Genomic DNA, 12,600 nt, shown 5'->3' on the forward strand with positions numbered 1-12,600 from the left:
GTTACATGTATGCTCAGTATCAAGACTGAATCACATGGCTGCAATTTCAACTGATGAGGCCCTGGTTTTGTGTTAGGAAGCGTGATAGTTTCAGACTGTCACCTTATTTTAATTTGCTGTAAAAAAAAAAAATATATATATATATAGCTCATATATATATATACTGACAGCTGCCCAAATTATCATACCATGTGTTATTAAGGGACATCATGATTAAAATGTCCCATTTTTAGAACCTTTTCTATGCACACTAGTGAAATGCCAATACAGATTATCATACTGATACTCATCTCAAGGTAACCACACTTGTTTTTGAAGACTTTTTGCTTCACATTCAATTATCAACTTTTCAAATAATTGTATAGTTTATGGGTTTAAACACGTGCAGTTTCTGGATGAATTGGAGAAGTGAAAGTAAAATGATGTGAAAGTAACATTAAATGTAAACAGCACCGCTAACTGCCAACCTTGATTCTCTGGGGGATATTGCAGGTGTGTGTGGGCGTACGTGCGTGAGTGCGTGTGTGATGTGGAGGGTGAGTTTATTTATGATTAATTGAATATCATATTGGATGACATTGATTCAAACAATACCAAAGTTGGAAACTGAGTGTAAGGCAAGTATGTACATGCATATATTTATTTTGAAATGATGAATTTTATATTTGGAGCCTACTATATGCGATTCGTGCAGAGCGCACTCCCGCGACAAACTTCAACAACTGTGCGCGCTCTGGAGCGGCTGGTACTTAACGCCTGGCGTCTGGTCTCTGTTACAGCAGCAGTGCGAGTGTGTACACCGAATGAACGACGACAAAAAAGGGATCCTGGGTCTATCACCTCGCCATACATTCACCCATTTATCTGCAGTGAACTGAAGGATATTTCGTCCGAGGTAAGCGGGTGTGCCGTGGCAAGTGAAAAATCGGATTTTCGAGTGCAGTGTGTGTAACGTTCCTGGGGAAAACAACAGCCCTGCTGTAGCAGACGTTAGCTTCCTTCATTAGCGCGGTGTTAGCTAATGTTGGCTGTTAGCTAGCTGTGCTTGGCAGAAAGCTGGCTAGCCGTGTCGCTAGCTTGTTTGTTGTCGTGACGTTTTAAAATGCACACTTGTCTGCGATGTGCAGTCGATTTTCAGGCCTGGTGAGAAAACGTGGCTGTCAACGTCCACTGAACTGTGCACGAAAAACGTTATGGTGTTGGTTTCTTAGCTTGTTCACACACTTGCTAAGCTAACAAGTCCCCGACTCAGCTAGCTAATATGCTATGGGGTACAGCTTTACGGCAAGACAAGGCCTTGTATGTCTGAAACAGTTGATGTCCGCCTTGTCAGACCATTGTGCTTTCAAAGCAGGTTAGTTCAGGTCAACAGAAGCCCATCATGGCTTTGTTTTGTGTAGCAACGTTACTAGCATAACCTGGTTTAGTGACGGCTGTAGAGGAAGTGATGACTAATGTTTACTCAAAGCAACTACTGCGGCTGCTGTCAGAGATCCACCGTGACTGTGTGTATGACCTGTCTTGAAGGGGAGGACGAGTGAATGTCGGCTTTAAATTGTTCATGAGATTGCTCTGATCTGCTTTATTGCACGTTAACCTCTGTGTGCATTGCTAGTGCAGTAGTTGAACAGGTCACATTATTATTATTATTATTATTATTATTAACGTTGACACTTGTAGATGTGTTATGAACTAAGCTGTCAAAAACAAAACTAATGGTATCCCAGTATGACCTTATGTTTAAGTTACTATAGTCAAGTAAAGTAGACTCGTTAATGATCACTTTTGTTTGTTGTTATTCTGGCTATTAAGGTCTCTGCTCAGGTTGAGGGGGGATGGATCTATGCTGGGAATTACGTGAGATCAACACATTTAATGAACCCATAAGAAAGACAAGGTCAGTAAGTTATCCAGGGCTAAAATGTACATCAGTTTAGTAACTTTTAGTGCGTGGAAGTGACCCCCATTGTCATTATCAATGCAAAACCTTCAGATGTAAAAGAGAGGCCAAAAACTGAGGCTTAATGTTAGCTTTGCCAGTTTGAAAACTCTTGCCATGAATATTTAATGAATGCTCAATTGCAGCCTGTTAAATAATATGTACTACACTACTCAGGCTTATGCATTGTCAATGCCACTACAAGCATGTGGTTGTTACACGTTTTGTCCACTAGAGGGACTTCTAACATTAGCCTGGCCTTGAGGGGACCTGCACGCAACTTTGTGTACATTCATTTTCCACCATGAGGATGAACACAAATCGGCAGAGAACTCTGTAATGAAACATTATCTAAGTGTAGTGAAGCGGCATTTTTGTAAAGGCTAACGGTGCTCAGTTAGCACAATGACATCATGTTAGAAAGTAAGTAGTAGCCGAAACGATTTGTCATAACCAAGCCAATTTTTTGTTTGTGATTTATAAGTAACCCTTTTCTTGCAGATTGTCACGTTACTGAGAATACAGCTATTAGAAGGTAATATATGAAGTCGAAGCTAACTCTGACAGCTGTAGGGCAGCTAACATTACCTTTAGCTGTCTCCATGAAGCTCCCAGCTACGCTAACGTTACTATACCTCGCGACGCAGTTAGAAAACAACAACGAGCTAACTAATGTTAACGTAAGCACTTTGGCTCGGTGGATGTCGATTTTTAAAGTCATGTTAAAACTATTTCCCGTCCTTCGTTACGGTTTCCAGCCGCAGCCTGTCACTCCCCCTTGTACTAACATTACTCGGTACGTAACGTTAGCTTAGGCCTCACTCGGACCGCTAAGTTATTGTCCGTAAGACGTGACATGAGTGACACATGTGGGTAGGCCATGGTGAGAAGAGAGAGATTAGCTAACGTTAGCCGACGTATTTATAAAAAGTATTTTTATTCGTTCCAGCAAAATGACACCCTTTTTAATGTGTGATGGTGTTAGGAATCATAGGACATGCTGGTGAGCCTGTCTGGTTATTGATTTGAATCACTAGATGACTATGTATGGGGGGGGTCTTCGCTGACCACGGTAGAGTACGCCGCAAGTACAGCCGCATCAATAGTCTGACTGCATCTCATCAATGGAAAATACACACACTTCAAACCTAGCGTATAGCACATTACACAAACGCATCAACGCTGTGCCTAATGGCCCGGACACACAGAGCCGATAATCGGCTGTTGGACAGTCTGGCGAGGTCAGTGACTCGAGTCTGTTCGGTGTGCTCCGTGCCGTCGTCCGTCATTTTGGCCGATTTAACGTGTAATCGGCGGGGCGGGCAATGCTGGCAGTCAGACTCATATGACCCATCTGATTGGTAGAGTGCTAACCCGGAAATGGGGAGCAGAATCAGCGTGACTAGAGTCTCTCAAAATCTGACAAATCTTCTTTGTTGATCTGAAACAAAGACAGATTCAGCAACTGTATGGTCTATTGTTTTCAGAAACATGTGTCGGTGAACTATTTTAGTACAATATGAGATCGTATTCTGAACAAGCCGCCATGACAGTCTGTCTTTGAATTTCCGGAGAAACCAGACCCACGTGACGCGTTCGTCCAATCAGCTGCAGGTTTTCATTTTGGGCGACAATATAGATTAGCTCCGCCTGCTGTTTATGGAGACGTATTGCGTCTCGTCGCTTTGGTGTGTTCGGAGGCACTTTTTTGACCAATTTGCGGAGACTGATCAGCCCAACTGCCTTTTCTGCCGACGTTTGGCCGTCGGCTCTGTGTGTCCGGGCCTTAAGGCAAAGCAGTTTGTCAGAAGAATTAAGACTTCTACAGAGGTGGTAAACTCTGTTTACCAATTTCCTCGGGAACACCCTGAGTCAATCCGAGTTCTTTACAATTCATTAAATATTTGACAAACTGTAGAGAAAGAACCTCAATGTCATCCCTGTATTGGTGGTTCTATTGCAACTATTAATGGCACACAAATTGTGCTTCTATCAATATTAGCTTGATAAATACCTACGGCATATTAGGCGTTTTGTTGAAATGAGACAGAACTATATATAAAGTGGTCTATTTTGAATGGACATGAAGTCCTTTTGCTCTGCGGGTTAGGATTTGAAAATTAAGTATTATTACATTGCGATATGGATTCAGTTTTCATTCATTTTGGCTGAAGACAGACTTGAGAGCTTCGATAAGGAGAGAGGTTGTCCCATTTGTTAAAGATTGGAATTGCCCACAGCTTGTAATAATTTGTACATGCATTTTAACTTGTCTGTAAATCCGCCCCTGTTTGGATAATTTAATTGAAAACCGGTGATGCACTGGTCTGCGTGTCCTGTCTATCCTAGTACCTTAGGAAGCTTGTTAACACACCACAACAAATTCAGTGATTTTTGCCTTATTGAAACAGCACTAAAGAGTATTCAGGGTCCAGAATTTACACATTTACAACCAAGTACAAGATGTGATTATGGGGATAAATCCAGGTAAAAAGCCTTCTCTCCAGACCCAAATTGAAACCTGCCTAAAGCTTGACTGCAACATCCCTTTGAAACCTTTTCTGTTTAAAGGCCTTGGAGATTCATTGCCACGTGTTCTATTATTTGGACCGGTTAGACCTTGGCTCAGGTTTAAATTGTCCAGCCCTAATGGGTGCAACAGAACTTAACAGGCAGTGCAGTCACTCTGCACATGCCCTTGCAGCCTTGAGATGAGGTCTGATGAGCTAAAATAAGCATACACCTGCATACAATCCTGAGGAAAACAATTGGCTTCTTGTTTTTGCTGAGTATGCTCTGTACAGTGTTGGTTGTCTGTATTACACAAGTGCAGCAGCCGAGATCAACTAGTCTTGACTAGAGATGGTCTGATACAATTTTTTGCTTTCCGATACCTGAACTTGCGTATCGGCCAATACCGAGTACTGCTCCGATACCAGTGTGTCATCTATTTTATGTTTAACAGCTGTATACTACTATCCCTGTATGGATGTGATTATTATTTCTATTTTTGCATTTTCTATGCCACAGAACTTTCTTTTATTATGCAGTTTGACAGTCAGTTATAACGGAAAAAGAACATAAATAAACTACTTTTGACGTAGATTTTCTTTAGGGCTTTATTACGTGGTATCGGATCGGTGCATAAACTCCAGTACTTCCCGATACCAGCGTTTTAGGCAGTATCGGAGCTGATACCGATACTGGTATCGGAACATCTCTAGTCTTGACCCAAGGGTTTTTCATAGGTTTTTTTTTTTTTTTTTTAACAGAGGCTTAAGCGAGAATTATACTGGACGCATCCAAGGTGGCATGCCGTTTTATGGCACGCGCCCAGCTGTTGCGCACGGCTCTTTTTTTTTTTTTTTCAGCGGCGCGCGACAAAGCAGGAAACGGGAGGCCTGAACGAGTTCGCCGACAACCGGATGCCAGGACTCTCAGAGTGACTGCAAGTCTCTCTGGTAAACTTACTGGGTTAAGAAGAGTTATTTTATGGTGAATGAAAGGCTTGATCCGACGAAGTAGGTCATCCAATCAAATCGAAGCATTGACGGCAATGCTGCAGCCAGTTCTGCCGTTGTTTACTTTTTACTTCTTCTAGTCCGTAGAAAGAGCAACGTCGGTAGCCTTTGCTCATTAGCGCCACCGCTGTTCAAGACTGCAGCTAGTGTCGTGAGCACCAGCGCGGGTATAAATAGTCACGACGATCCCATGACGTCACTTTTGTACGCGCCAGCTGGGCTGCGAGTATAATTCTCGCTTTAGTCATTTGGTAATGTAGCCACAATGGCGGTTTTCATATGTGGATGGATGTTGACAGATGCCAAGATGACTGTGATTTATGTCATGGATAGGAAAGACTCATCCTCATACTGGGGGGAATGCAAGAAAATAAAGGTTTGCTTTTCATTATTTTGTTGGATGAAAAGGTAATATAGCTCAGATCTAGTGGCACAGACTCAGTCACTGTTTGTACTAGGGTTGGAACTGTTTGCAGAGATATACAATATGTAAGTTCATATGCAAGCATTGACTCATAGGCCACAGTGTGTGACCAAATGATTAATACTAGGGCTGCAACTAACAAGTATTTTCATTAAGAATTAGAATTATTATTTTTTTTTTTTTAAATTGACAACATACAAACTTGTATGTTAATAATTAAACAGTCGCTATTAAATAACTTATTGAACAGATCAGGGATGCTGTTCTGCCCTCACTGTTCTCCGTGAAATTTGCTGGAAGTAATGTTATGTAGCCCCGGTGCGTTTTTATGTGGAGTGAGCACTGTGACAGACTCCATTTCGACGAGGTTTTTTGAGTGCTACATTTCTTATCAGCGACCGGTCATTAGGTGACTTAGGAGGTAAATTGGCCTTTTGTGCTCTGATTAATTTGGCATGCAGTTAGTCTGTATCCGCGACGTTCCACTTCCGGGATTGCTCCGTTGCCGCCAGGAATTCCGCCGGATCACACTCTTTTCGGCCGGATATCCGTTACCTTCCGCTTTCTTTGTGTTGGAATTTTAAACTCCGGTGGATTTATGAGGACTATGGTTAACTGTTCCTCTTTTTGTTACTTTTGTTTACTTTTGTTATTTTTGTAAACAAAAAAAATGGTGTGCGGCTCTATTATCTGAGCAACTAAAAGTATTGGATCGGGACTCTGTATCAGCAGATATTCAATATTTAAAAAAATTTGATCGGGGTCAAAAAAGCTGATCAGGACATCCTGACACCAGACCTTTGCCTTTTTTTACTGTCCTGGCACAACATCAGCAGCATGTGTCTAGTGAATAAAGCTCAGCTCTTCCTCACAAGAATGACAGCTGTTCCTGCCGGCCTAGAGAGAGACACACAGAGTGGCTCATTGGTTCTGTAACAGTGACGTAATTCTAGATCTGTTACTAATGCCAAAGGGAGTCCCTGTGTGTGTGTGTGTGTGTGTGTGTGTGTGTGTGTGTAAGTCACATGTCTGCTTGTTAAAACACAAGGTGTGTGGCTTTTTAGAGTTGAGTTTTGCCTCTGCCCTGATGTCCCAGCTCTGTGTGGCTTCTCCATGTTAGCAAGCTGCACTGTTACTCAGTGGTTTTTCATGCTGTGGAAAAGCTGTGACTGCCGACGCAAAGGAAGCCTACAACATAACCACCTTTTTATAGGGGTGGAAATCACCAGAGGCCCCACAATTTTTGTGTGTGTGTGTGTCCCCTGCTCTGCTTGCCTCTACTCTACTTTTTTGGTTTTCAATTTTATGGGAAAAAAAAAAGTCCCTGGCACCTGCCGGCATGTACTTTTGTTTTTAGTATCTCCTCCGTCCAGGTTCCAAGCGAGCTGAGGAGATACCAAAAGGTGACATGAAAACCTGAAGACTACTGATTGGTTAGAGAGAATCGTCACTAATCGCCGCGTCATCATTGCTAGCGACAAACGGGGTTGTACTGAACAAACCCGCCGTTTTTAAATAGTTCAGCCAGCGGTGTGTGGGTTTGCTCCCTCCAGCTTCTTTTTGAAACAAAATTTGTCTTCTGGCTGTGGCAACAACAACACACCTTCGACATTCTATGTGTGTTAGGTCATGGCAGTTTCCTGTGGCGTCGCTATGGCGACCAGCCATGCTCGCCTCACGTGTGAGGCGGTACTAAATCTGCAATGGAAAAAGGAGGGCAGGCCACCGCGGCCGAGTAGAGCTGGTACTAGCAGTGGGTAAGCGCCAATAGAGTGGTGCTCTCTTAAGTGCAAAAAGTGTAACTTGAGTTAGAGGGACAATTGGCTGCAGGATGTACTCGGCAATGGTAAACTGAAAGTGTGATTATTAGACCCAAAGCATTGTTTTTATATATATATATATATATATATACACACACAAAAAAACATACTTGTAATTGCAAATGGAGACTTAATGTAATCAAAGCATGTACTTTTAAACGGGTAACAGTAAAGACAATATTTCTGCTTCAGCGTCGGATTTTAGTGCTTTCCATTTGTACTCGGAAGTCGGATTTTCCAAGGTCAAAGTCGGAAACTCGCCCAGTTTAGTTTTCGTTGTGCAGTGGGGAACTCAAGACTGTTTATTCTTTTGGTGTTGAGAGAATAGACTCATTTGCTGCACTAAGTTAAACTTATTAAGCTTAAGACATCTTTTAGTTACTTTGTGTAATTGGTTATATTTGTAAACAAAAAAACCCGCTGTGCAGTTCTATTATCTGAGCAACTACAAGTATCGGATCAGGACTTGGTATCGGCAGATATTCAATATTTAAAAAATCGGATCGGGGGTGGTCAAAAAAAGCTGATCGCGACATCTCTAGTTGTTATCGACTGGTATTGCTAACAATGGTTAACCTGGCTAGAGCTAATGAAAATTTGACTTGTAAATGGAACGCATTCAACTCGGGTGTGACGCCATTCCCAGCTTCAGCTTCCGAGTTCCGAGGTAAATGGAACGCACTATTGGTACAGGCCGGACTGTCAATGGGAGTAACAGCAGCAGTCGTTTCATGTGGATATGTGAGCTTGTGCTCAACTCTATTCTAGCATGTTTTACAACCTCGCCGCCAAAGCGAGCTTTTAACATCTCGCTTGTCTTGTTTCTCCTTGCTCCCTTAATTTCAATTCAGTAATGCTTTATTAGCATGACAACTTTCAGACACTTGCCAAAGTGTGTTGAAGATGTAAATAATTTGTCTCTCTATATCCCCGCCCTCCCACTCTCTTCCCCATTGTAAACCCCTGGCTGTAGGTGATGAAGTGTTTGTGTCCCTGGTGATGAACTGCTGCTTGGTCCAGATGGCTCATTGTTGTATCTGCTGCCCTGCCCCTTTAAGTGTGTGTGCGTGTCACAGCGGGTTCTCTTTGTGCTGATATTTTCTGTGCTGCTGGATTTCTGACTGCATTAAGTTTTATATTGTCTAATGATAATTGGAACAGATGTAGTGTAACGATAGTGAAGAGAATAGAGCAGAGGGAGTGCAGCAGTGTGCCTCCTGTCGTCTCTTTAAATTGAACAAGTCTAAATGGAGCTTTTCCATTGGTAGTTTATCCAAAATCCAGGAGCAGCCCAAAATAATGGCATTGTGAACCCCTGTTCCAGACAAGCTGTGGTATGGATGTTTAGGTCATTTGTAGGGATGTTAATGTTAAGCTCTCTCACTCACTCACACAGCCGAGACACACACGTCTGCATTGTGCAGTTCACTGTGGCGCTGTCTCACCCAGACCACTCTTTCTCTGTCCTTTTTTATAAAAAATAAAAAAGAGTCAGGAAGCGGACAGCAAAAGCTAACTTTACTTTTAATGATATTAAACAAAGAGAAATGTTCTCCCTGTGTTCTATAATGGTCATGAATCGATTCTAGAGTAGCCTACTTCCTTGTTTACTGCTGCAATGAATAAAATGCAGAGGAGGAGAAAAGAGCATCCGTCTTCCCAAAATCATCTGTTTCGTGTTTGGTGGTAATTGATTTGTGCTTTAGAACGTAATTGCTGTGAAACCATAGTGAAATAAGCTTTATTTCTCAGTCTACTGTACAATGGTAAATTTAAAGTACAAAACATTTGGTCTCAACTACTGCCAGAAATTGCTTGGTTATGCTGTAACCTTGGTTCTCTGAGTGAAGAGACTGTTTGTTTGTTTGTTTGTTTGTTTATTATACTATGTATTGATCCCCAGTGGGGAAATTACAATATGCAATAAGTATTGGCAACCGTTAGTTATACAGGAGAGAAGTTTTTGATTTTGTGACTTTCGATTGAATAAAGGACTAATATTTCAGTCTTATTTCTTCATTGAAGTTTTCTTTAAAATAGTGTTAAAATCTTGTCTCGACCTCATAAACCCAATCTCGTGTCAACAAAATCTGGATCCTCCTCTTATCAAATATTTTGCAGGCCATGTAATCACTAATGAAAATCATGTTGCAGCCCCATAATGATGTCTTGGCAGAGATGGACATTCAAGCCCAACTTAATGCTACACAGTTGTTTTTTTTCTAGGAGGGTAGTGAAGGACTTTAATTCACTACTTTGCTGTTTTTAAGGGAGGTAGTGCAACTGTGGTTTCAAAAAGGGCACCTATAATGACAGTGTTGTGGACCATGAATTGTTTGGCTGTTTATGATTGAATCACCCAAGATGTATTTATTGCTACGTTTGAACAGGGCCAGTGTCTTTCTGTATGCACCAAGCTAGCTATCGCTTTATCTCCTGCTGACAGACAGATTCTGACTCACAGTGATGTTTTGGTTTCACTTGGGCTTCTTTTCCTGGCTAGATCAGTTTTGTGTGTGTTTAGGGAGGGGGAGGGAGCCAAAGTGTGTGCAGGAGAGTGAGTATGTAAAAGAAAGGAGCCGAGGAGGGGGTGAACATTTTTCACAGCTAGAATGATTCAAGTAACAAGTTAACCCCTTGGCCACTCGAGACGGCCCGCCAGCGAGCTCGGCCAAACCTTTCAGGGGCTGTAGCAGGTCCTGTGACCTCACCTCAAGATATAAGGACAATGGGTTCCATGGTAGGCTTTAAGGGTGGTTACCTTTTTTTTTCCCAATTTCAAATGATGTCCCCAAAGGAAAATTTTGTTAACATCTGTTTTATCTAAAAAATATACATTTCTGTTTGCTCATCTCACTACAATTGTATTGCTGCAAAATGGGATTGTCAAGTAGACAAACTGACCAACACACATATAGAAAAGATCGATACTTGGCGTCTGTGTATCGATGCAGTATTGCCACGGAAAATATTGCTATGCTATATCGTTTCTCTATTTATATTACACAAATATAGGCAATAGGCTTGTAAAAACTATTGAAAACTGGCTACTGAAACACCGGCCCGCTGTAGGGTGTCCGGTAAGAACTTGAACCGGAGATGTCTGACTGAAGATTTATTTACCACTCAACATTAAGTTAACTATGAAGTTATATTTGACGTTACATGTGAAGTTGGATGTGGTTCTGAAATATAAACAAATAATAATGCACATTAATAAGCATCTGACTTACTATGAACATTATTTACCAAAACTAAATGCTATAGCCACCAGCATATAAAAAGAAACAATACTAAGAATTACAGTCATTTATCTGTAATAATTAATAAATAATGTAACATATTGCTCAGTAACACAAACTGAGAATAAGCCACATCTATTACAGCGCACATATCCATAACGGACTAATCAGTGTAATAGACCTTTTTAATAGCAAAGCATGTGGCTCCACAGCACTAGTCTGTTTACTGGTGATTGCACATTGCTAGCAAACTGCCCTAACACAACCTGAATATCAACACGTGGCTGCACAAGTAATGTTAAACAATCTGGACATCTATCAGCTATGTAATAAGAAACTCAGCAACAGCATTATTATCAAGGCGATTTTTTTTTCTCTCTCTCTCCCCCCTAAATAAATGTCATGTCGTAACAGGGGCTAAACTTATCCACATCGTAGCAGAACACTTATTGGCTTTAATGTTGACACAGATAATGAGGCAGTAAAACCCGTGACAGTTTAACAAGCTCCAGAATAGTTTTTAACTTACATTCTGGGCTACACATCAAAGCATCAAATCAAAGAACCTTTTGGAGCATCCTCAAGCAAAAGATCTATGAGGGTGGGAGGCAGTTTGCATCAACACCGCAGCTCTGGGAGGCTATTCTGACTATCCTATCTATCCTGCAAAGAAATTCAAGCAGAAACTCTCCGTAAACTCACAAGTTCAATGAATGCAGGAATTGTGAAGGCGATATCAAAGAAGGGGTACTATGTTAACATGTCACTTGCCCTGTTAAGATGTTTGTTTGAAATAGCTTTTGATTTCAGTTGGGGCTGTCAAAATAACGCATTAATTTCGATTAATTAATCTGAGGAAAAAAGAGAGAAAAATGAACGCAGATTAATCCATTCCATATTGACGTTTGCATACAGACGAAAATCTGGTGCCACGGATATGTCTGCGCTTCTCTCTGCTGCTCTGAAACAGACGTTACAGGAAACACAAACCACGCTGCACGTGACGCTAGTTAACACAATACTCAACAGCAGCTAACATTAGCCTACCGCTAGCTAGTAGCTGGATTAAACACGGTTAAAATGCTGACAGCTAACGCTAAACGGTGTAAAGTGTGACTGTGTTTTACTGTACAGGATTCAACACCGGGATGTAATAATCTGCAGCTGCTGTCAGAGAAACGCCACAGACGGTGCGTTCAATGAAACTGGTAAACTACATACTCGTGGTGCATTTGAAGTTATTGTAAATGTCCTTTTCCTATCTGGTTGTTGTTGTTTTTGTCCAACAGTAATTTACTAGTGAAATAAGTTATTGTTATACATTATTATTAAATCATTTAATTTTGACCATATGGCCTTAGCAATAAACAAGCCGTTCTTTAATGTCACCAACTGTTGTTTAGTACCCTTTTTTATTCCCTTTTCTTTTTTTACTTTATTAAAAAGTATCGGTTCAGGCACCGTTAATTATGTATGCGATTAATTTCGATTAATTAATCACAGTATGTAATTAATTAGATTACATTTTTTAATCGATTGACAGCCCTAATTTCAGTACATATGACCTCCTAATGCTGCAAATTCAGCAAATGACCATTTTCACTTCTTTACAACCTATAACTGTACATACACACTGCCGCCAACTTGAGCTGTA

The 12,600-nt window shown here is 41.2% G+C and overlaps 1 protein-coding gene across 2 annotated transcripts in view; it reads left to right on the forward strand.

Moving 5' to 3' along the window:
• Positions 1–743: 743 nt before the first annotated feature.
• siah1 (siah E3 ubiquitin protein ligase 1) overlaps positions 744–12,600 on the forward strand; it is a 36,541-nt gene continuing 24,684 nt past the window's right edge. Inside the window, exons 1-2 of one of the 2 annotated variants that reach the window (XM_078257833.1) lie at positions 744–895; positions 1,813–1,897. The gene's annotated coding sequence lies outside the window, so the exon portion shown is untranslated. The remainder of the gene's footprint in view (positions 896–1,812; positions 1,898–12,600) is intronic. The other variant, XM_078257832.1, reaches the window with a different exon arrangement.

This window comes from Sander vitreus, chromosome 8, assembly GCF_031162955.1.
Source record: "Sander vitreus isolate 19-12246 chromosome 8, sanVit1, whole genome shotgun sequence".
NCBI classification, from domain to species: Eukaryota; Metazoa; Chordata; class Actinopteri; order Perciformes; family Percidae; genus Sander; species Sander vitreus.